General features: G+C 37.7%; 1 protein-coding gene and 1 long non-coding RNA gene across 2 annotated transcripts in view; both read right to left on the minus strand.

Annotated features, from left to right (window-relative positions):
• LOC108746557 (liprin-alpha-1) overlaps window positions 1–23,982 on the minus strand; it is a 306,428-nt gene that overhangs the window by 173,389 nt on the left and 109,057 nt on the right. The window lies entirely within an intron of this gene.
• On the minus strand, window positions 12,467–23,720 carry LOC108746559. The gene is made up of 3 exons (XR_001939177.1): window positions 23,617–23,720; window positions 20,621–20,627; window positions 12,467–12,476 (listed from the first exon to the last, which is right to left on the minus strand). It is a non-coding gene; the product is annotated as an uncharacterized LOC108746559 (long non-coding RNA).

Below are 23,982 nucleotides of genomic sequence, written 5' to 3' on the forward strand. Positions count from 1 at the left end.
GCAGTTTATATAATCTTTTTAAATAATTTTTATTTTTTCTTGTACCCTCTTTTAAATAAAATCTTAATGAAAGTGGGTTAGTTGATATAGAGTATATTATAAGAGTGAAACAAATATAAACGAGAATTTCACTTAATGTCTCAGCCCTTGTATTCTGTAACTGGTTATTCAATTATCATTATGTGCTTATAATGACAACTGCACAGATATTTTATACAGCAAAAAATTACGCAATTGTTATGAACAGATTATGACTGTATAATGAGTTACAGAATAGAAACTCAGGTAAAAAACAAATCGAAATAAATTGGCCTCAGACAACACACAATATTTATAGAATATTTACAAAATATTTGTAAATTATATTTTTAATATATTGTCAATATTTTAGTGGTCTTAGTTTGTACAGATGATAGATATTTATTAGAAAAATTATTAATATTTATCGTATATAGGACAAGTCAATAAGTCAATAAGTTCATAGAAAATCTGTCAGAGGACACTCGCAGTGTCATGTCACATTACTTTTTGACAAGTAGCATCTTTCAGTTGATTACTGTCAAATTTTGAGCGGAATTCATGGTTTCATTTCTATAGACGATTAAAGCGAACAACCTTTGTATTTTTTGCAAAATAAAAAAAAACGAATTTCGTGCAGTGATCAAACATCTACATATGTAAGGTTTAACGCCGAAAGAAATTAAAACCGAATTGGATAATATTCATAGCACATCTGCACCAGCATTTGCGACTGTATAAATTAGGTGAATGAATTTAAACGTGGTCGTACATTCACATATGATGCATCTCGTTCGAAACATCCAATTGAGGCTGCTACGCCAAAAATCATCGATAAAGTCCACAATATTATTTTGACTGATCGACGAGTGAAAGTGCGCGAGCTTGTTGAGGATTATATGCCATAGGCATATCACATGGCACAGTGATTTCAATTTTGCACGAACAATTGGATATGAAAAAGCTCGGCAAGATGGGTGCCGCGTTTGCTCACTGTGGACCATAAGCGCGACCGTGTGACGATTTTAAAACAATGTTTCAACGTAATCCAGATGAATTTCTGCGTCGATTCGTTACTGTGGATGAAACATAGATCCATTACTTCACACCCGAGACGAAAAAACAGTTAAAACAATGGACTTCACTGGGTGAACCAATTCCGAAGAACGCAAAGACCGTGAAGTCGGCCGGAAAGGTGACCACAGTTTTTTGTGATGCACGCGGTATAATTCATATTGATTAAATAACAGCGGTGTAAAGACTCTTTATGTATAAACAAAATAAACAAAATAAATGGCGAAAAAGAGTCGTCGTATAATATATATAATTAAAAATAATAGTCATAGATACATGAGATAAAATAAAATAAAATAAAATAAAATAAAATAACAAGTAAAACGGCGTATATTAAGATATAAAATAATAAAACAAACAAGTTTCGGCTGCTGGATTGCCTTTCATTCTGCTTCATACGGAGAAACTTAGATCTTTGAATAAAAGCAAAAGTGATATCAGGGTGGCCTTCCGCAGCCCTAACAAAATGGGCAAATACATAAGAGTCCAGAAGGATTCTTGTCCCAGCACATCGAGAAGCAACGTTGTTTATAAAATTTTATGTAATGATTGTGACGCTTCTTACTTTGGACAGACGGGCAGGCAATTAAAAACTAGGATTGCCGAACATCGTAATCATATTATACATAAAGCTTCTGCCCGCTCTGTCATCACCGATCATAGGTTGAGTCACAATCACGATTTTCAATGGGACAATGTGCTGATATTAGACGAGAAGCCTTCGTATAGAAAGCGTTTGATTTCGGAGATGCTGCATATTAAAAAACAGAAGAACAGTCTTAATTTACAGACTGACACCGAGGGTCTTAATAAGGCATATCTGCCGATTATAAACAAAGTCTGACTTTCGATCCTGTCGACCCGTCTCCTCTCTCAGTGCGTCGCGTGCCGTTTTAGCGAGCGGTCGGTGTCACGTGCGATGTTGACATGTCTGACTTCGACGATTACATCCCTATCATTGTCATGGGTTTTCACACCTGTCATGCATTGCGGCGGTTCTCATTTCCTGTTCGGATGCGTTGGTGAGTGAGCACTTGGCTTCTTATCTGCGGCGTGTTTAGTTTTTAAGGTTTTAAAGTTTTTTAGTTTACTTGTTTCTTACGAGTTCCCTTCCGTTTCCGTTTTTCAGTCAGCACTTGACTATGTTTCTTAACATCGGTTTGATTGCCCCATCGCATATACAACATTAAGCTACGTCAAGATCCATCACATTTGCTGATTTCCGCGCGTTAAAAATGTTGCGTCACTGAATGTTATCGATTTATTATTATTTTTTTGTTGTATTCTTTTATGTCTTTTATATTATATTCTTTTTACATCTGAGGAGGGCTCAATCCAGCAGCCGAAACTTGTTTGTTTTATATTTTAATATACGCCGTTTTACTTTTTATTTTATGTATCTATGACTATTATCTTTAATTATATATATTATGCGACGACTCTTTTTCGCCATTTATTTTGTTTATTTTGTTCATATTGATTACCTTCCGTCGAAGCAAACGATAAATGGCGATTATTACGCAGCCTTATTGGACCGTTTCAACAACATTTTAAAGAAAAAAACATCCCCATTTGACGAAGAAGAAAGTGCTCTTCCAATGCACGGGTTTACACGTGCCCGGCACCAATTGCCAAATTCAACGAATTCCGCTACGAATTGCTTCTCCATCCAACATATTCGTCAGATTTAGCCCCCTGCGACTATTTCCTGTTTCCAAACCTGAAAAAATGATTCGGAGGAAAGAGATTCACTACCAGAGAGCAGCTCATCGCCGAAACAGAAACTTATTTTGAAGAATTGGACAAATCATATTATTCGGACGGCTTGAAAAAGTTGGAGAAACGTTAGATCAAGTGTATCGAGCTGAAAAGAGACTATGTTGAGAAATAAAAATAAATCGATCCAAAAAAATGTGTTTTATTATGTTTTTCTAAAAACTTATTGACTTGCCCTCGTATTATAGTATTGTAAATGCTATGAAAAAAAAATCAAAACAATTGGCTTAAATTTGAAATCAGACACGGAGTTCTTGCACCATGCTTACACGAACATAATTAATAAATTTTAATTCTTTTGATTGATGTAACTATGTTTAAGCGGCTATCTATATTGTTTTTCAATTCGATAATTTCTCAATGTTGTTTCCTTTCTTATAATATTTTATATTCAATTTTATAATATTTTTTATTCTTTAATAAGTTTAAGATACTGATATGTAAAATTTAATTCAAATATTATTTTTTCTGAAAATTAAAAAAATGTAAAAAGTGAGTAATTGAGTTGTGCTCATAATACGAGATACCTCAAGAAATCGATAATAAAACGCAAAATACATCAGTATTACAATTAAAAAACTTTATTTAATGTTTCTAAAATGTAAACAAATACAGCTAATGTGCGCGCAAAATGAGCATGCGATACGTTGTAGCCAGAACTTATCTTCAGATAGTTGGAATCAAGCACCGCAGAAACAGGCACTCGATGTTCATCCCGGTTATCCTTTAATTTCTCTTAATGTCCATATCAACTTTTCATACGTCATATCCTTAGTTAAAAAATCCGCAACCATTAATTTCGTTTCAATATAACGTACATCAATTTCGCCCTTCTCTATTTCGTCTCTAACAAAATGAAATTTTAAGTTTATATGTCGTGTCTTATTTGATGATTTCGCATTCTTCATATATTCTATAGCGCCCTTATTGTCGCAGTACATAATAATGGATTTATCTAGGAAAGTTTCTAGCCTCATTTCTATTAATAAACTTGATAGCCATTTTACATCATTTACTATGTCTGAGCATGCAAATAATTCTACTATACGAGTACATAATCCTGCATTTTTGCTTATTACTTTTCCATAATAATAAAGAATCTCTTAACATAATAACTCTCCCCTAAAAACAATTTTCCATATTCACCATTTCCTCAACTGGAATCTGCATATGCTCTCAAAGTTTCACATTCTTTAGTGTAAAATAATCTTTATTTTTGCGTGCCTCATAAATATCATAAAACACGTTTCAGTACGATATGTCGCCTTTACGGTTTATTACTAAATTATAATAAGTACGATGTTACGAACGCAATGTCTGGTCTTGTGCGGTTTGTTAAATATAATAGCTCACCTAGTATCTCTTTATAAGATTCTATATCTACTATATCATCAGTTCGCTCGAACACTTTATCGGAGGGCGATTGGTGTATTAACTAATTTACACTCATCTAAATTATGTAATTTTTAAATAACTTAGTGATATATTCTGTCTGTGATAATGCAATACCAGTCTCAAATTTCTCTACACGATGTTTAAAAACATATTACTTTCTGTGGTCTCGTTTATTTCAAAAGTTTGTCTCAGGCTGGTTAATATGCTATTACAATATTCAGAATTATTGTCTATAATTGAGAAATCGTCAACATAAACTGAGACAATGAACCCGTCTTTAATAATATAAATATAAAAGGTGTCTCAAAATGATCTGACATTTTAAATTGCGCGCCATTTTTTTTGCAGCGAACGTAACGTACTAACCTTTAACAACTGGCATCAGGAAGTATTGAGGTTTAGTCATGGAGAATTACACGATCGAGCAACGCATAGAAATTGTGAAAATCCACTACAAATATGGTGAACATTTTGCAGAGACGGTTCGAAAAGTCCGCACGTCTTTTGGTCATCATAACGCACCATCTCGCAATACTGTGATGAATTTAATAGAAAAATTTAAGGTTAGTGGCTCATTTTTAACCGCGAAAAGCAGTGGCCGTTCTCGTACTGATCGGTCGAATGAAAACATAGCCACAGTGAGTGCGGGTGTTGACGAAAGTCCTTCCACCTCGATTCGCCATCGTGCTCAGCAATTGGACATTTCAAGATCCTCTGTGCAGCGAATTTTGACGAAAGATCTGCATTTACGTGCTTACAAGATCCAATTGACACAAGAACTGCAACCAGCAGACCATGCGCAGCGCCGTACATTCGCCAATTGGATATTGGAGCATCAACAAATCGATGGTGATTTTTCGAAGAAAATCATCTTCAGCGATGAGGCGCATTTTCAACTTAATGGGTACGTGAATAAACAAAACTGTCGAATTTGGGGGACTGAAAATCCACAAGTGATCCAACAGCTTCCCATGCATCCACCACAAGTCACTGTTTGGTGCGGATTTTGGGTTGGAGGAGTGATTGGGCCGTACTTCTTCGAGAATGCTGCGGGAAATGCGGTTACCGTCAATGGTGTTCGTTATCGTGACATGATAACCAACTTCTTATGGGAAGAATTGAACGGCATAGACTTGGAAGACAAATTCTTTCAACAAGATGATGCAACCTGCTACACTGCGGACGAAACAATGCAGTTATTGTAGACGAAGTTTCATGGTCGTGTTATTTCGCGCCGCGGCGATGTGAATTGACCACCAAGATCGTGCGATTTGACGCCATTGGACTTCTCTCTTTGGGGTTTTCTGAAAGGAAAAGTGTATGCCAATGATCCACAGACCATTCCGGAGTTGAAGAAAGAAATTAGACGTATCATTAATGAAATTATAGTCCGCAATTATGCCAAAATGTCATTGAAAATTTTGTCAAAAGAATGAACGTTTGCAGAGTCGAGGCGGCCATTTATCGGATATTGTGTTCCACATATAACCTCCATGTTTGTACTTTATATTAAACTAAAAACATGTGTACTTTTCAAATAAATAATATGTTTTATTAATAAATTAAAATGTCAGGTCATTTTGAGACACCCTTTACAATTCTCTGAGACTAAAGACTTAAAACCTATTGGTGTTAGAACGTTTTTGAATTTCAAATACCAATTACGTCCGGATTGTGGTAAACGTATATGCTCTTGTTAAGCTTAAGAAATTTATCTTTTCCATATTTATCTTCATACCCTAGAGGCAATGATAAATAGACCGTTTCTGATAAATCATCGTGTAGATATGCCGTTTTAACGTCAAAGAATCACAAATTTAATTTTAATTTACTAGCTAATGCTACAAATGATTGCCATGCTTCCATGGATATTACAGGTAAATGCGATTCCTCATAATTTTTATGTTTTACGTAAGAATGTTGTTTTAAGTAGTTAAATCCTGCTGCTACTAACTTGGCTTTAAATTTGATAAATTTTGAACTACCATTCTCATTAGCCCTCTTAATTGTTAAAACCCATTTACTTTTCGTAATCTTGCCCTTATTTGGCCGAGCTACTGTATCCCACACGGAATGTATTTTAAATGATTTTAATTCCTCTCTCATAGCCTTTTCCAAATTTTGACTATTCTTCACTTCATCATAATTAAGTGGTACCTCATCTTATTTTACTAAATTGATCGTAGCTTTTTCTCATAATCTTTCGGACTTACGAACTTCTTTGTTTTGCATTACCTTCTTCCCGGCGTAAATATTTTCTCGCTTCTATTACTGCTCGAGTCGTACCGGAGGCCTACCATGTGGTCCACATTCTATTTCTACGATTTCGCTATTCTCTTCATTACTCATCGTTTCATTATTTACACTCACGTCTGTCCCATTATCATTTGTCATGTTATGTTTCTGTTCTAGGTATGTTCAGCATGTTATACTCGTTGCCGCTTCTATCTCTGTCGTTAAGAAGTCTCTCGTCGGAATTGTTTTCATTAAAATTTACTGACCTTTCTTCTAAGACTTGACCTGTTTCTGACTCGTACATTCTGTAGCCGCATCTTTCACGTGCGTAACCTACCATTGTTCCTATCTTATTAAGTAAATTTAATCTGTCGCGTTTTTGCTTAGGAACGTCGAGATATGCAATGCATCTGAACACACGAAAATAGTTAATATTTTGTCTTATTCCGAAAAATAATTCAAACAGCGTTTTATCTTTGCTTTTGCGAAAAATTACATTACTGATGTGACTAGCGCACGCTGCAGCTTCTGTTCAAAATATATTCGGTAACTTGCTATCATGTAGGAATGTTTTAATACATTCTAAAATAGTTCGATTAGGATGTTCTGCTTTGCCATTGTTTTCAGGATTGTAATTATACGGTATAATTTTTTCGTGAATTATTCTGTTTCTATTTAAAAATTCGCCAAGTCCTTGGTTTATAAATTTTCAACCATTATCCGTTCTAAAACGTTTAATTCTAACACCAAGAAGGTTTTCATATTTCTCTTTAAATGAAACAAATTTTTCAGTGACTTCGTTTTTGTTTCATAAAGTATGTGAAGTACATTCTCGAGAAGTCATCTATTAGTACGAACATATACTAGAACCATTCAGCGATTCAATTGGTATTGGTCCGCACACATCGCCATAAATTAATTCAAGAGGGTGTGCACTTTGTGACTTACTGTGACTTACTTTTATGTGGTTTCCTAGTTATTTTACTGAAATTGCAACTTTCACAAACAAAATTATCATCAAAATGTAATTGTCATCAACGTGCCATCTATAAGGTTATTATTATTCATTTTAAATAAATATTGATTGTTTATATAAACTAGCTGTTTATGCCACACGTTATGATCAATGTCAGGCGTTTTTATAATACTATAGAAACTTTTATGATCATTATCATTACAAGGCTCAGTCCGAAATTTTAAACGCTTATCAATCTATTCACCGATCAACTGCATTACTTTCCTCATCCATCACAACAACCGTATCGCTTTGCTATACTATTTTGTAACCTTTCTTCATAAGTGTCGTCATAGATAGTAAATTTTCCCTAAGTTGTGGTACATATAAGACATCGTTAATGATAATTTCCTTTCCGTTCTCATTTCTAATCTTAATTTCAACGGTACCTACTCCTTCGAAACGCAATCTTGATCCAGCTCCCACCTAACAGAGTTCACCTTCCTGAAAATCGATATTAGTAAATCATTTAAGATTATTTGCCATATAATTGGTCGCACCACTATCGAATAACCAACTTTCCTTGACATTATCTTCTGTATCAGAATTATAAAGTGTAAATGCATATTTTCTATCGTTACTATCTACCAATTTTTCTACATTATTAGTGGATTTCTTCTTGTCCGTATTTTCTCAGTTCACGTCAGGGTCCTTCCGTCCTTCTCGTTTTGTGTTAGAACTGAATTATAGCTTTATAATTCTCTCTTTGTGATTTTTGCGATGCCTGCATACCTTCGCAAGATAGCCGTCATTTCCACAGATATAGCATCTCTTGTCATTTTTCTTCTGAATGGCATATGCACCGTCTCTCTAAGATGGTCTCTTCTACGACGTTGGGATTCTTTTTCATGTTCCTTTAGAATTTCGTGAATTTCTTCTAAGAATTTTTCTCATCTTCAATATTTCACGGATCTTTATATTGATTGTGTATCATACTTATCTATATAAGACATTAATGTCACGTTCACGCCTAATGATGCACATTTCCTAAGCGTGCGCATGCGATATAATCGCTTATCGTTTCTTTATCTCCCATGTGAAGAAACTTCAAATCGTTGCTTGCGTCGATTTTCTGATCCTCTACCGCTTCAGCATAAGCGTTTTTAATTTTGAGCCACTCGCATCTTTTTTTGTTGCAAATTGTAATGCTTGCTCGTCCGATAAATGTAAAGATATATACGCCACTGCTTCTTTATTCTTTGTTTTTCATTCGATCTTTACTCCTATTTATATATATTATATTTACATCTACTTCTGGCTTTTCTTGAATTATTATTTTATCGGGTTTCTTCAAGCTTAGAATAGCTTCCATTTTTATTACCCAAACCAAGTAATTAGATCTCGTTAATAATGGAATTGATGACAACGTGCTTCTCTCCATCTTGAGCAGGATCGATTGTAACTGGTTATAACCTATAGACATATTTCTTTTTCCTCTTGGGCTATCCAAGCGCATCTCCAGGTGGCGAACGTAAACGGTCTGCCGGATGTAACACCCCGCGTGGAATTGAGCCACTTCGGATAGTGGTGGCTATAAACGGTCTCCTAGGTGTAAAACCCTGTGTGGAGTCAAGAAAGCTGCCGCGAACTAACCCCCCAAGCCAAGCCATAAGCCATGAGAGCATAGTATCGGGGAGCAGTGTCGTGGTCGATGCTTCTGGAACCGGGCGAAATCCCAAAGTATTTAGCCTTACTCACGCATGTGAAGCTCGAGTGGACCGTCTAGTTCCCTAGCTACTTATGGGATTAAAATGGATGATCAAACTTTTAATGAAGGTAGTACGGATTGAGAGCTCGCACGGCGGGACCTCGGGGACTGAAGCTGGAACGGCTATGACCGAAAGGATTCGTTTGGGCATTGGAGACACGGCGGTCTCGGAGTTAAGACCAGTCATCACTGAGAATCATTCTCCTAGAAAAAATCACAGCGGAGAGGAAAAGAAGAAGGCCAGGCGAGAGCGAGTGCTAAAAAAGGTTCCCTCCTACTTTGTGGATCCTCCTCGCACATCAAATGAAGTGGCTGAAGGACACAGCAACGGGAAACGTTGAAAGAGCTCCAATGAAATCCTTTCTCGGTGGAGAGAACTAGCAAGAAAAGCAATAGGGTCCAAGATGAGACCTATGTGGACGCCGCCGACCCCCTAACAAAAGTGATCGTGATGAAGGAATATCCGAATGAAGTAATCACTGCGGAGCAATTGGCATTTCTGAGGGGTGTTGTTCAAAAGAGATCAACGGGATCCAGGAAGGTTCTGGGATCCGTGCCCAGATCCTTCTACGGCACCTCCTTGAAGAGCAATGCGGCGGTGGTTAAGTACGCGAAGTACATCTCGCTGAGCTAATTCACTAAGCGCAAAGTCATGATCCCAAAATTCTTCCGAGAGCGCGGCTGCGGTCTTGGGGCGGTTGGAGAGACAAAATTTGGCCAAGCACCTCGGGCTGGAGGATTTTTGCCAAAAACGTGGACTGTCAGCGATGGTGGGAACCATTTGGCATCCAGAAACTCAAACTGAGAATTCTGGACTATAAACCTTGCCTCGATCGCGTCATCTTCAAAGTGGGGCCTAGGAAAGAGATAAAGGAGAGAAAGAGGTGCGTGTTATGACGGACACGGGATGGTCTACACCCAAATTAACTTGCATCGCAGTAAGAAATGCTTGACTGCGTTTGCCAAACATCAGTTTGTGATGCATCCTGTATAGGATGCATTCCTATACAGTTCCTACAAAAGCTGTGGGTTGTTCATGGCTGTCAGGGAAGTGGTAACGCGTGGGAAACTGTTTAGGATTCCCAATGAAGTAAGACCTAGAGCGTGTGTTGCGGTTAAGGGTTTTAATGTGCGCCCGCTGTCTGAATTTTGTTTTAAAAATCTAGTAGCAGTGGAAGTGATAAGATCGGCGAGGCCGGAGAAGTCAGGAAACTGATGGTGTGCTACTTTTCTCATGAAGGAACCGTGCCGCTAGCAGAATTGATGAGATCGGTGAACTTCTGCTAAAGTAGAGGATAACCACTGATCGGTGCGATTCAAATGCGCATCACATGAGTTGGGATAGCACCAATACAAACGACTAAAGCTAACGACTAAAGCTACGAAGGCTAAAGCTACTGAAGTATCTGGTAACGATGTTAGTGGACCTGGACGTCCTGGATAGAAGTAACGAGCGTTTCTTCTGCATAGCGACAAGGAGTACTTGACTTTATGCTCGCGAAGGATTTTGCGTGAAGTGATCGGGTGGAAGGTTTCTAACAAGCCCTATTTCTCCGATCACAGACAAATTACTTTTAAACTCTCGGGTCTCAAGGCCAAAATTAATAAATCCAAAAGGAACAAACTCTTTTAGGAGAAACCTAGAGATTAATGTCAGGGAATTTCCCAAAAGGTACGGTATGATGAATGAGCTAGAGCTCTGTGTAGAGCATCTGCAAGAGACTCGATTCATACGAAAAGAATTAGAACGTCAGGAATAACAGGGGTATTCCTTGGCGGAACCCAAAGCCAGGAGTTCAGAGGCAAAGTTCGGTGGGCCTGGAATAAAATCAGAAATACGGATCGGCCCTCCGCTGGGACCTCTATAGAATAGCTCAAAGGAATATAAGGATTCTGTAATTAAGGCAAAGAGGAAGAGTTGGAATCTTTGTGAGTCAATTAGGAAATACACTCAGCTGCAAAACTGAAAATTTCTGTCTAAGAATCCGGACACGATGTTAGAAAGGATTCGCCGGACGGTGCCAGTGTGACTGGCGAGCGTTGTCTGGTTCATTTTTTGAAGAACAATTTTCCTGGTTTCCGGAGAGGGACAGACTATAGAAGAGTGATATGGGCTTGGTTAGAGCTTGTGCTGAAGACTGAAGGTTAGTGATTGAAGTCATCGGGCCTGCTAAAATCAGATGAGCAGTCGGCTCCTTTAAGCTTTATAAATCTGCAGGTCCGGCTCTCATATTTCCGGCTCTTTAAGAGACAAGCTGGATCTGATAATTGGATCTTTAACAATGATTCTGAAAGCTTACCTAGCCCTTAGCTATACATCTCGATCATGAAAATTGGCGAGAGTAGTGTTTATCCCCAAGGTGGAAAGGGCAAGTTCCAGCCAATCAGCCTCAGGTCGATCAGTTTAACGTCGTTCCTGTTATAGACGATGAAAAATGTATTGATGCTTACATTCGGGATAAAGTGCTGATGCGGAATCCCTTGCATTGTAACTGGCACATATATCGAGTTGGCTATTCAGGAGAGACGGCCTTACGTTCGACTGTCAGTTATTGAAGAAGGGATACAACAAGGTTTCATGATGGAGCCTTCTTGAACATAGAAGGGGCATTTAACATGCCACATCGAGTAGTCTACTCTAAGGCGGCGCTCAGAAGGGTACCGACAAAATTCGTTGAGTGGATCCGAACTATGCTGGATCGTCAGATCACGACTTCTCTGAGATCAGAGAGTGTAGAAGCATGGATATACAGGGGTTATCCGCAAAATAAAGTTCTCTCTCCACTCCTCTGGTGCTTAGTGACTGATAAGCTGCTGAAGAAACTCAATAATAGGGGCTTCAGATCAATTGGGTATATCAATGATTTGACAATCCTTATTCAAGAACCTTTTCTTGAAATGCTTCTTAAGTTCACACAAGGGGCACTAGAGGTTGTTCAGGAGTGATGTGACAGGACCGGATTATCAGTTAATCTGATGAATTTAGTCACTTTCACTCACAGGTATAAGGCAGATTCTGTGCAAGAACTTGTTTTAAACAGAGTTAGATTGATGGCTGAAGAATCGGTCAAATATCTTAGAGTTACCTTGAATAAAAAATTAATCTGAAAATTGCACCTAGATCTAACATCCAGAAAAATTTGCACCTATTTTGGGTGTGTAGAAGAGCCTTTGGGCAGACATGGGGCCTGCGAAGAGGATTTACGGACTCTACATTGCAGTGCTGCGTCCGAGGTTACTCTATGCGGCAGTAGTCTGGTAGCCTAGGATGCAGGAGGCTACAGCCAAAGCATCGTTGGAACGAATTAGGATACTCATTCTTAGAGAAGTTATGAGAGTCATGAAAACAACGCCGGTGGCAACCATGGGACTGTTGTTTGGTCGAACCGCTTCACCTTACGTGGTTGCAATCACGGCTGCGACCTATCACCTGAAGTGCAAAAACAAGTGGAGAGCTGGTGCTGTACACATTCGGTTACCGAAAGAGATCCTGTCGGGGATCGTATTTGACATGGAACAGGACAGGATGACAGTCAAACGTGACCTTGATAGATCCTTCAAGATCTGTCTTCCCGGTCGCGAAGAATGGAAAAAGAACGAGATGCCCATTATTAGGAATGAGGACATGTATACGGATGACTCCAAAACTGATCAAGGCACTAGTGTTAATATCTTCAGATGCCGAAAGAGAAGTGTTGTTATCCCATTTGAGGAATTTACTACAGTATTTCAATCGAAAGTAGTAGCGATCTTAAATTATGCTTTGATGCTGATTGTTTTGGGGGAGGTGTGTAGGCGCATGAGGATCTGCCGAGCGGCCCAGGGCGGCGCTAGGTGCACACATCTTCAATTTGCGGCTAGTCTGGGAATGCAAATGCAGCCTGGACCACTTGGCGGTGAATAACAACGTTCTAGTGTGGATCCTGTAGGGACATTTTAAAGTCAGAGGCAATGAGATTGCTGACAAGTTAGCTAAAGCTGGATCGAATGTTGGGACCAGTGTCGGCCCTGGCTCTAGCAGTGTCTGCAGGCTAAGATCAGGATCTGACTACGAGTTCGTCATGTGAACTACTGGTAAGAAGTAACCAAGATCAAATGCAGGCAGGCGAGGACCTTAATGGGTGAGGTGGTCGGCGCGCGCGCGAGGACATAGCCAAATGCATTAGGATCTTGAGTAATACGTAGATCAGAGTGGCGGTGCAAATCTACGGGACATGGCTTCACAAACTGCCACATGCACAAACTGGGATTGTCACTCCCAGGTGTAGGAAATATGGTCACGGTGAGAAAACTAGTTTCCATGGTCCGTGGTGATCCGTATCAGGAGCGTACATAATAATCGATATACAATGTCCGTCTTACACATCTGCGTTCCACTTGTCTTTATATATTCTAATGGGTTTTTTTATATACATATATATTTTTTACATATATGAATACATTTGTTTGAATAATTTACACATCATTTTTGAACTTTTCCAAGAGATATGAAACACATTTGACTGTTCAATTACGTATATGAATAATGTTGAGTTCTACAATATATCAAGACCTGAACTGGTAATATAATGAATATGCGAACATTTGCGATAATTAATTTGTATTGCGATTTTTTCGATAAGTTAATGTCTGAAGAGGACTCAATCCGATAGCCGAAACTTGTAATTTGTATTTAAACTGAGTTTTTATTATTTTTTATTTTTTATTATATATTATTATATATTTAATTTTACTTTTCTCTATATGTAATTTATTCTTTTAATTGTGTGACTTTTTTAAAGAAAGTGTTGACTCTTACTTTGCCCGTTATTTATTGTTTTTTATTATTATTATTATTATAAATGTGAAAATAATTATTATCATTAATGTTGCTGTTATTATTATTATTATTATTAATACTGAAGACAAATATAAGCGAAAAATGTAAAATACAAAAAAGATATAGAAAACATTACTCTTCATAGTAACGCAGGACACAAATACAGTTTGCTCTCCTAATTTGAATCAGTGGACAATCACTGATTCAGTGCCTTTCCTCTTCCGTCATTTCCTTTCTTCCTTGTAAAGCATTCTCAAAGAGTTCTGGTGCTCCCCTTCATATCATCATTCCATCTTATTTCCGCCGACATCCTTCAAGGTTAGATCATTGCCCTCCTATTATCCTATAATTTTCATCGCTGATTTTCTCTCTATTTCTATTACCTATTCTATTCTAATACCTCTAAACTTTTGATGATGTTGTTCTTCTTTCTTTCTTTGAGAGTCTTCCGACTCTCTCAGTTGCGTCTGCTCTAAATCATGATATTAAATCTATCGCTGAATAGACCTCTAAAAATTCCCTTCATTTAAATCCATCTAAATCTTATTTCTTATCTACTAGTTCCACTTCCTTGTTATCTCGCTTCTTTCCTTTAACATCTCCTTAAATTCTATCACAATTCCTCGTTTAGCCTCCATTAAAATTTTTGGAATCCATTTCAACTCCTCCTGAACTTTCTGTACCCACAACTCTGTTGAATACCAAGACGCTTTTCTTCGTCTTTGTCTTCTATCTCTTTTGTCATATCCAAAATTCTTCTCAAAAACTCTCAACTTTTTATAGTGTGCTCCGAATACCTTGACGTAATACATTCCTTCCGGTTGGAAGAGGAGCACAAGTTCGATTGGAAAAATGTTGCAATTTTGGATGAGGAACTTCAGTATAAAAAGAGATTGGTATCAGAAATGATACACATCAGGAGACAGATACATGGCCTCAACTTACAGATAGACTTGGAGGGGCTTCCCAAGGCTTACTTTCCAATTGTAGGCGGGCTATAAATATCGGAACGTTGTTATTGCCAGCTAATTAGTGTACGTTCTTCGTTAAATTAAGATTAAATTATTAGAGATTCCGTTTTGGTTTTGATGTCCGTTTGGACTATAATTAATATCAGAGTTTTCTTTCCTTCTTTTTTCTTTTTCTTTGCGATTAATGTTCTAAGTATGTTAAAAGTTATCCATTAATTTCCATATAATTGACACTGAATAGTCAAAGACTAATTTTTGACTAAACCTATAGAATTTAAATGTTTGTGATATAGTGAATTTTTGTTTTAATGAACTACCTTCTATTGTTTTACAATAAATCGTTTTTCCTTTCAAAAAAAATTTACCTTTTAATAATTGTAACACATTTTAGATTGTTATTAGAATTCGTTTTTATGTTATAGTTTCCGTTAATAGATGAAGGTGGCTCACTGAAATGGATTAGTTAAGAAAAAATTTTTTTTTGTATTTATAACATCACTCTGTCTCTGAGAATGGCTCAAAAGTGAGCCAAAACATGTAAATGGATTAATTATTATTAAAGTTGTTTTATTAACCGTTTGGTTTGAACAAGAATTATCGTACTTGGCTCCTATTGCCCTGTTGTATCCAACCATTTGGTAAAAGATGAAAAGTAAGGAGCGGAAAAAAAATAGGACAGTTTGATAAGCAGCATCTCAATAGTTCCTTTGGAGAATTCGAAGAAATAACCAAAGAAAGCCACAAAGTTCAAACTCGAAATTTTTTTTAAAAATACCAGATATTTGATTTGAAAGACATACGGAGGAAGCAAAACTTTCGTCGAGAGAGTTGCTTATTTAAAAAAGTTATCCTTTTTCATAGGGACATATTTTTTTAAAGCAACTATGTGTTTTCTTTACATCAATTGAATCATCTTATTATTTTGTTCATAAAAGTTTTAAGGTTCGATTATAAAAAAATTAATAGTTTACAAATTATTTAATATTTTATGTTAATATATGCTGGAATAAAGCATAAAATATCTCTCAAACTATTGGTTTTATGATATCACCAATATTTTTATTTGCAAAATAATTAGAGGAATCATATTGTGTAAAAAAATCATACAATTTCATTCAAAAAAGTGAAGGTGATCTTGAAGTCTCAAAAAAACATAATTTTGAGAAAAATTTGTTGCTCATCATAATATATGCTTCCTTTCAAATAGAACAAGATTCTCTGTAGTATTTTCTCATATCAAAAACAATGGAGATATTTTAAATCATCAAGTTAGAGGTCATGTATATGTATATATGTTAGAGGCTTGCATTGAACAGCTTTGCCGCTGTTCTTTTTTAACATTTTTAATAACAAAATGTTTGAATACCCCAATAAAAGTATTTGTCCCCGAAAGCTATGACTTTTTCCCACTTTTTTGGCAGAAGTTGAATTTTGCGACGAAAAAATCTGTTTTTTAAGTCAATCCATTCAGCAACCCAATTTTCGACTTCGCCGTAATTATAGAAATGTATGTCTTTCAGAGCATTATGCATTGATCGGAATAAATCACTTCGTATCAAGTTCGGAGATTACGTTGGGTGTGGGAGAATCTCTCATTAGAGCTCCATTAGTGTTTGTTTCACGGTTATAATAGCAACATGGAGCCGAGTGTTATCTTAGAGAAGAATCAGCTTTTGGCAATTTGATGCAATCGGTAGTCGTTTTTGTGTCAAATTATCATTCAAATGCTCCAATTGTTGTCGATAACGTTCGGTTATTATTTCGTTCGATTTTAACGGCTCATACCTTCCATTCTTCTTCTTGTAGTGCCGTACGCTTAAAGTAGCGTGTAGGCGTAAATGTGTCTATTGTACAATGTGCAGTATGCCCTCTTCTGTCTAAATATAGTGGCAGCGTCTGATATGTTACATCAGATGTTGCGGAGCCATGAGTGCTGCTTGCGGCCTGATCCCCGCTTTCCCTCGATCTTTCCAGTAAGAATGGTTTTTAGTAGGTATTTAGGTCCTCTCAATATGTGTCCTAGATATGATATCTTCCGTTGTTTAACTATCTCTATCAGTTATCGATGTAATGTCGGGTGTTGGCTCGATGTAATATCTCCTCCATTAGATATGTGTTCTGTCCATGAGATTCTTAAAAACCTTCGTAGCGTCCACATTTCGAAGGCTTCTATCCTGTTGAGAGATTTAACTTTGAGTGACCAGATTTCTATTCCATATAACAGTATTGGCTATACGTAACATTTGGTCACTCGCATTCTAAGGCTCAAAGGCTCTTCTTGTCTCAGTAAGTACTTATTAAATCTGGCAAAGATCTAGCCGCTTCTAGCCATTGCTACTCTTACTTTAACCTCCCTATCACTATCCTACTTGTCGTTGAGTATAGAGCCTAGGTATTTGAATTTGTTTATCCTCTCAATCAGTTAATCGTCGATATGGAAGTTTGCATTCCCATGAGGTTGTCGGCTAACTATCATCAGTTTGGTTTTGCTCACATTGATGTTAAGTCCATACACTTTTCCTATTTCATTGACGATGTTCAAGGAGTTTTGTAGTTCTTGGATATTTTCAGCCAATATTGCCGTATCGTCTGCATATCGTAGAGATTAGTTAATTAGATAAGAATAATTTCTCTATATACCTAAATTGACTTTTCTTTGGTATAATATTGGGAGTATAAATAAGTTTCCGCCGTTTGACAAACAATGGCGCTACCAGTATGTTATAGTTAAAATTGTCAGCTGTAAAACGTCATATCGTAAGGTTGGACATCTGGTAAGAACATAACCTTGAAATATTAGCGATTTTACATCAGCATCTTATATCTTTTTTCATACAAAAATGTCGAGTTTTGAGCCGAATAAGCATCATTTGCGGGAGCTTTTGATTTACTTCTTTAATTTGAAGAAATCTGCAGCTGAGGCGCATCGATTGCTTGTAGAAGCATATGGTGAGGCTGCCTTAAGTGAGAGAAGTTGCCATGAATGGTTTCAAAAGTTTAAGAACTGTGGTGAATTTGACGTCGAAGACAAAGAACGTAGCGGAAGGCCGAAAGTGTACGAAAACGCGGAATTGGAAGCATTATTGGATGAAGATTCGTGCCAAACGCAAGAAGCACTTGCACTTACATTAGGAGTGACTCAACCAGCAATTTCACATCGCTTAAAATCGTTGGGAATGATTCAAAAGCAAGGAAATTGGGTTCCATATGAACTGAAGCCGAGAAACGTTGAACGCCGATTTTTCACATGTGAAATGCTGCTTGCCAGGCATAAACGAAAGGGTTTTTTGCACCGTGTAGTCACTGGTGATGAAAAATGGATCCACTACGATAACCCAAAAAAGAAGAAATCATGGGGACCACCTGGCCATGCTTCAACATCGACAGCCAAGCCGAATATTCATGGGAAAAAGCTCATGTTGTGCATTTGGTGGGATCAGCTAGGTGCCGTTTATTATGAGTTGTTCAAACCGAACGAAACCATTATTGGGGCTCTCTACCGAACACAATTGATGAGATTGAGCCGAGCACTCAAGGAAAAACGCGCTCACTACTACTTCAGACACGACAAAGTTATTCTTTTGCATGATAATGCTCGTCCACATGTTGCGGCGCCGGTCAAAACCTACTTGGAAACACAATTGGGAAGTTTTACCCCACCCGCCGTATTCACCAGACATTGCTCCTTCTGATTACTACCTGTTTCGATCGATGGCGCATGGCCTGTCTGAGCAACACTTCACATCATATGAAGATACCAAAAATTGGGTCGATTCGTGGATAGCTTCAAAAGATGAAGCGTTTTTCGGACGCGGTATCCGTATGCTGCCAGAAAGATGGGAAAAAGTAGTGGCTAGCGATGGACAATACTTCGAATAAAACATTAGGTACCGTTCTTTCACAATAAATGCCCAATTTTTGATAAAAAACGGCGGAAACTTATTTATACTCCTAATATGATATATAATTTTGCTTTCCTGTTAAGCCACATTCGAGTATTTGATTCTTGTTTTTATGGAATAGACGTACTTGGGAAACCACATTTACAAAAACGCATCTTACAATAGTACTTCACGGGTGACGTGGAAAGTTATTGTCAAAATGTACATTATCATAATTATATAATATATTAGAAAACTACGTTAAGTATATCATTAAGGAACAATGAATAAATTAATAATAGAAAATTTTATGTTAATAGATATAAATTATTTAATAAAAAAACATGTTTCAATGATAATTTGGCGGAAGGTGCGCTCCCACTATAATTCTGGTATAGGGACGCTCCGGAGTCAGAACGTCACGTGAGCGCCCGGCGGCTCAGTCACCAAGTCTTAAGCAATAGTGGGAGTCGCTCGCCGGAATCGGTCCAAAATGTGCAAATCGTTGCGAACAACTGCTTTTTAGGTATTTAACTTCTAGTTCATATTGGTTGTATTTTCACATGTAAAGTCTAAAATAAGATTCTTATTGTTTATATTATCACCTGAAAGAAGAACGTTGTTTCCAAACATGTACTGATTATTGCGAAGAATATTACTAAGACCTCATTAGTTTAAAGACTTAGGATGTTCGCATGGAAAGCAAAAGATTCGGATTCCACTCCCGTCCGAGGTAATATTCTTCGCAATACATTTATTTATAGTTTTTCAGCGCATTAACATCTTTCTAATATGATGCCTGATTGAGCATCAAAATATTAAAAACCGCTTGTCAATTTAATTTAATAAAAGTGATATTATTATAATAGTTTAAATATGTTTATAAGTTCGGAACGCCGCGCGGTTGAATGATTACAAATATGTACATATACAGAGTAAGTAAAAAATCCCGGATCGGTGAAATATTGTATCTCAAAAACTAAGTATTTCCGAAAGAAATGTTTTCTAAAAATTATAGGGTTTTAAATGATCTGTTCACTGATCTTGTCAGTCTGACCTTGGGTGGTGCAGCCAAAATCAGATCAAGAGAACATCGATTTTTTTTTAAATGGTACTCTCTACTTTTGATTTGAGTATTGTTGCTCAAAGCGCACGTGCAAAAACAGAAGCACTCCCGAAACTCTCGCGGATTCCTTTCATACGAGGCTAGCTCGTAGCAATAATTATTATACAGCTTAGAGGACGAGAACAAGTTCTTGACAGAAGAAGTCAAAGACTCAAAACAGAACAACAGAATATAAAACACGAAGTCGTCAAGGGGAAGACTCTCTTCTGCATTTACGATGACAGACTCGATTCAGAGTAAACTATCGCGCGGCGCAGTAGTATATATAGAGGGTATCTGGAATTTAAATATCAAAACTTCGGGAGCGTATAGGGAATCAATAAACTAAAATCCTATACAGATGTGCTCGTTTTTGTTTTGTTTTGGAGAAAATCGCAAAAAAAGGCAAAACGTAAGTTTCATTTTTATACTTTCTCATTACTTATTCATGTTGTATTTATTCATTTGCTTAATGTAGATATTGTTCAAAATGTTGGCCTCTTGCAGCAATGCAAGTATTGCATCTAGTAGCTCGTATTGCAGCTAAACACAGATCTGGCGATATTTGGTGCACTGCAGCCTCGATTCGATTTCCCCATTGATGTCTTAAGTTAATTGATGACGAATAAACTTCCTGTTTCAGGACCCCGCCCCCTCCCCCACCCCCATACAAAGAAGTCCAGTGATGTCAGATCAGAGGATCAGGTGACAAAATACTATTTCCCCACGTTCGATCCATCGTTGTGGAAAATGTCTGTCTAGTCAAGTTCTGCTATAATGAGCTGGACATCGAGTTGAAACCACATTTCAATCCGTTGCTGCAGATGGATATTTTCTAAATAATCAAAGAAGTCAATCTCCAAAAAATCTATATATCTGGCTGTATTTAATCTGTCGAGTAAAAAAAAATGGTCCCACAAGACAAAAACAAACATAAAAAGTTTTTACTTGAAAAATAGAATTATTATTATTGTTTTTATGTACGAGTTTAGCTATAATAATATTATACTTTAGAGGCAGTGCAAGGACAAGCAACTATATTTTGTATTTTTTTTTTTGCAATTTTCTCCATAACAAAGCAAAAATTAGTATACAGAACTTTTTTCTTAGTTTATCGATTTCCTACACGCTCTCGAAGTTTTGACATTTATATTCCAGATACTCTGTATATAATTTACATTGAATTATTTAAACATTAAAAATCCAGCTTTGACCGTTATAGGAATTTAATTTCTAGTTCGTACTGAATTTCATATTGAAATTTATATCAATTGGCTCATTTTCAATGTTATTTCATTAGGTTCAATGTTATTTCACTTCAATTCATTAAAATTTCATTAAGATTTCATTATAATTCATTAAGATTTCATTAAAATTCATTAATGTTTTATCAAAAATTCCATACAAAATATTATATTTATTTTATTTAGCTCCGCGTTGGTACAAGAATATAATGTATGTACTATTATATTATAGAATACATGTGAAAACCATGTACAAATGTAAATTTGACATGTGTGCAGATAATCTGAGCTTCGGCTATATATCTAGCTCTGATTATTCAGAGTGTTTCTGAATTCGAGGACACGGATTGCACAGTATGATTGTATGTGCCAAAAGAAGCAACTTTTTCCTCTGGCAAAATTGCATTCAAATAGTAGTTTTTGTTTTCTAGTTGATATCACTGAAGAAAATACTGAAAGTAAAATAAGTAGATTAGACAACTCGTAAATAATTATGATATTTAGATATCACGCATAGTTTTTATAAGATCTTTAGCAAAATAGTAAAATAATAACATACATGCTCATACGCTGGGCCGCATCGCGCGCCATGTGTGTGTGCATCCCTGATCCATGCGTAACGTGGAGTGCTCACTCGTTAACTTAAAATTGCTTTTATTTAAAAAGCGCTATATAATCCGTGTCCTTGAATTCTAAAACATCCCGTATACATCGACAAAATATCATTAAAGATCGACATTCTTATGGGAATTCGCGTCTCTGTTTAAGTTATTCACTAAAAATAAAAATTTATATGATTGAGGGTAAAAAATTGATAACGCAGTATTAATTTCATGATTTACATATATTGTGACGTGACGTTTTCGGTCCATCACAAGGGTCATAAGATCCGACCGAATAGCGCAGCTCTTCCATTTTTAGAAGAACGTATCTGCATTCTTATAGCGTCACTTTGTATACTTTACGTTTGCTTCGTTTTGTTTATGCGTCTCGCAGATTTTTTGCATTGGTTTATCGTTTTTTTTTTTTCGTGCGTTATCATATCGCAAATTACAGGATAATTGGCTCCCTTGTGACCTTGTAAATTTTGCGTCGGCTCACCGAACTATAGAGGAAGAGAGAAGATGGCCAGGAGTGAAAGTCAGAGAAGGAGCCATTGAGGATTGGCCGGGGCGCCCAGCATCCTACCATACGGGTAGCACGCAGGTGATATCGCTCCACATTTCAATTTTCGTTTTTGGTTCAAGACCTGTTTTATCGCATCACATTAGATGGCATGGTGGAATGATCTCGAGGACCGCAGCCGGGAATGACTACTCTACGCCCCCGTATCGGTGAGAGCCCCATGATGGAGTTACGGAGACTCCTGAGGAGTCGGAAGCGGAGACACCGACGATCGGAAGCCGGCATCGAGATGTGAATTTCCCGCACAATAAAGATCCTGGAGACTCTCCTAAACGGCCGAAGAAGATCCATTGAATTCCGCGCGCCAGGGCACGAGACACTTGAGTGACACGACCTTCGCGGACCCGCAGGGCCACGCGCCAATTAGACGCGATAAGGCCCCCTTGCGAAAATAGCGATCCCTGCGTGCCCCCGGGAGGATCAGCGCCCAACACTTGTGCTGTGGCGAGCGAAGACGAAGCATTGAGGAAGGAGACAGGACCTCCAGAGCCAGGAAACAGAGAGTGCCGAGCAGAGGGTCAACGGGGTGAGACGAGCTCCATAAAAGTGTAAGCCGCCAATTTCCATGTCTGAGAGGCGCGTGCAATTATCATTGTCGGATTCAGTATGTGAGACGCACGCGGAAATGTCGTGCGTTAGATTTTTCGCGGTATTTGCGTCTAAGCGTGTCGCCTCCCGTGACGACTCGCGCGCGCGCGCGTTATAAGATTTTCGGGAGAGTTATTTTCCGCGTCCACCTAAGCCACAGCCTAGTCATTGTCGTTAAGTCTTGTCGCGTATCGAGTTGCGTCGCTGTATCGAAACTTTGTATCGTGGTGTCTGCGTCTACTTTATCTTTTTCCGACTTTCTGTAAAACGGTTCGAAGCCCCGTGGACGAGCACAAGATCGCGTTTGTGATAATACCGTAAACGTCTCCTATCTCGGCTATCAAGGCGTCGAGCTATTGTTTGTGCGATTTGCGAAAAATATTCTTATGTGGCGTGAGCTCGTGCCGCCGAGAGTTAGCGTAATTGATACATACCACGTCGAGCATGTTGGGGTCCGTGCGAGACTAAATTAACGCATTTCGATCGAATATTGTCACCGTGATCTTGTCTACGAGTACGAACGAAGTCGAAGATTAATCAAATATATTTGTTACTCTTATTATTACTAATTATTGTGTGAGTTATTGCCGTCGCCCATTCACTTCTCCAAACGATCCTCTATCCTCGACCACGAACCGCCCCCTCTGCCATTTCCGAGGCTGAGCTACCGGTTACGAGTACCGTCGACGTTCGCAGCTCGTTAGAATATCGTATAGTGAATATACCGAATGATTTTGAGATGAGCACGCTCACTGTGCCTGGTGCCCAACTGTCGGTTTCGAGATTTTGCGTCGCCCTTAAGAGTGGCCACGTGAAGACACATTTCTGTTGCGTTTCTTTTGAAATCACATGCAACCTGATTGTATAAGAGAGAATATTGACTGCGACGAAGTTGTGCCACGCTCAGTGAATGCGGTTGCAATATATTAGATTAAGTAAAAAGTCATCGCGTTTTTTTTAAAGACATC

The sequence above is a fragment of the Trachymyrmex septentrionalis genome, unplaced genomic scaffold (genome assembly GCF_001594115.1).
Source record: "Trachymyrmex septentrionalis isolate Tsep2-gDNA-1 unplaced genomic scaffold, Tsep1.0 scaffold178, whole genome shotgun sequence".
In the NCBI taxonomy this organism is placed as follows: Eukaryota; Metazoa; Arthropoda; class Insecta; order Hymenoptera; family Formicidae; genus Trachymyrmex; species Trachymyrmex septentrionalis.